Below are 2,833 nucleotides of genomic sequence, written 5' to 3' on the forward strand. Positions count from 1 at the left end.
AAATATTAAATGTAATTTTAAGGATATTTAATTTGCTGCTACTATTATATAAGTAATATAATCTAATTTTGAAGAAATTTCTTCTGGACGAACTTTTTATGCATTCAAATCAGATCAAATCAAATCAAATCTTTGAAAACCAATCTATACTAACATATCAATATCAGATTAACTAAAGCGTTTCTCCTTCAACTATGAAGCGCGTACGAAACTTACGCGATTATTTATCTATTCCCCGCACTGTACATAAACGCGATAATTGGCCTAAGAAAATAGCGGTGATTAATATCAAAAGTCCACTATGACAATAAATATCACTAGTATTTTTCTTCTGTAATAGTAAATAATAAATAGTTTCTCTAATAGTAAATAATAAATAGTGTCATAAATTTGAAGCCTCGTAGTAGAGAGTCAGAGAGAGTCAACATCAGAGAGTTGACATGAAATGTCTGAGCACATACTTACAAATTGGGTGGAGGATATAAATATATAAATTTTAACTTTCTATATGCAAACTGTACAAAGGAAAGCTTTTCCTTACAGTGAATGCGATTTTCTTTTTTATGAAACACGTAGTATAGTTGATGAAAAAAAGCGCTAATGTGGCAGAGTGGACTTGGTCATTTATCTGAGTAGGATGGCGTTTCGAATACCTTTAGTCTAACTGTCGATACATTAATTACTACTGACAAATGATAATTACAGGTTGAGCTCCAAACCATTAAAAGTATTATATATAAAGTAGGCCGCCCCAAAGAGGTACAGATTGCTGATGAACGTGAATAGCAGCAATGATCACTATTTGAAATCTGTGTATGGAAATCTCGTTTACGACTTTAAAGTTTCTTTACAAAGTAAACCAGAATTCCTATTCTTTACTTTATTAGTTCAAGCTATGCGAAGTAAGCTTTGTTAAAGAGTTAGGGCGCTTCTTTGACACCCACGAAACATTTTAGGCCAAGGACCATTATTAAGTACCTTACCCTGCCCAAAAGTTATTCATATAACGACTTATAGAAATAAGGCGTTGTAAAGGAAGTGACCGAAGCCGACAGAGTCTGATCCACTTTGAATAGCGTTCGTGCTTGCGGTCAAAACACGTCAGTGTATCAAATTTCCTCAAAGCATCTCAACCAGTAGCTTGAACACATATTTAAATGGCGAGATATTAAACGGACAGACAGGCTTAGATCAATTCAGATTCAAATCTGTATAATAAAAGTTGCGTCTAACATAAGTCCTTCTGCGCACTCCTATAATATACCCTGTATAGGGTATAACAAATTCTGTCTTTCGAAACTATTTTTATCAAATTTTTGAAATTTAATATATAAGAGTTATGGAAAAATGATCAAATTCATGACTCTGGTGCGGCCAAACTTAAAAATTCCAGCGGTATTGATTTAAATCACGTGCATCTATTTGCAAATACTTTTCGAGAGAGTTAAACAAATTGAAATTCTGCTTTTCGGCCAACCATAACTTTATCCTAACTACTACTTAACAGGATTCGTTACGGCATTACGGCAAACTCTGTTAATGCTGTTCTTTGTTCATAAAATTCGAATTTATTCTGACATCCATGACATCCTTTTTTCTTGAAATCCTATCTTATAATAATAGCTTTCTAATCAGTATAGTGAAAGGTAAAAGCTTAAATTCGACTCCGTTTAGAATCAAACTAACTTTAAAAAACGAATATAATAGTGTAAAGTCTCCAGGGTAATGAAGATTTTCTTTTATTGATGAATACAATTTTCAATATTAAACTAAAATTCGTATAACAAAAAAAAAAAAAAAAAAAAAAAAAAAAAAAAAAAAAAAAAAAAAAAATGGAAAAAACAAAACAATTAAAAAATTTTATATTGTAACATATCAAAAACGAAACTTATGAGATTAATATTTAAAAGTAAAATCACAAGAATATTTATAAGAAACTAGTGGCGCGTTAACAAAGATATATTAAGGAATCGAAAACAGAAGGAACTCGATTAAATGTATGATAAGAACTCAGAAAAGATCGATATGTAAGAAAATGCTGAAATGAAAGCATGAAATTTAAGTTGAACGTAACTGCAATAGAACCATGATGAACTAAAAGGTGTTTAATTAATAGTTTCAACTCGAACGAATTTTGAAAAAAAAAAAAACAAGCGAATTTTGTAAAATTTTTCCGCGATCCACACCGAAATAAAATAAAATTTATAACCCTTTATACTTCAAAAATGAAGCAAAGATTGATATGAATAATGAAGAAAATCTCCAAAATCCATATGGATGGATATATAATCGTTGGAAAATTGTAATTGCTTGGAAGATAATTGCTTTTAATTTCTAGTTTCAACTGAGTTATATCTAAGCAAATGATGATCTATATATCTAAGCATATATGGGTGATTGATTAACGTTTTGTTTAAGAAATTAAAACCTTAGTACCGTAAATCGTTGCAATCGCCACAGTTTTTTACATATTTCATACATATTAATATTACAATGTTATTAATTTATATATATATGTGTGTGTATGTGTGTGTTTATTTGTTTGTTTTATCTATAAATAAATAATATTAATTATATTAATTAATCGAGAAAATTTTAAAGCTAATCTTTTATAAAGAAAGACATTCAAATCTAGAAATCTAGAAAAGAATGAAAAAGAAGATTCATATCTCACAGCAAAAAGACTTCAACATATTAATTTGTTACATAAGCGTGATTCTTATCAAGGAATGAATGAATGAATAAATCAATGAATGAACGAATATATATATGTATATGTATAAATGTGAAAATGTTAATGCATTGAAAGCGAAAACATAAAAAAAAAAAAAAA

Source organism: Glossina fuscipes, unplaced genomic scaffold (genome assembly GCF_014805625.2).
Source record: "Glossina fuscipes isolate IAEA_lab_2018 unplaced genomic scaffold, Yale_Gfus_2 204, whole genome shotgun sequence".
Classification (NCBI taxonomy): domain Eukaryota; kingdom Metazoa; phylum Arthropoda; class Insecta; order Diptera; family Glossinidae; genus Glossina; species Glossina fuscipes.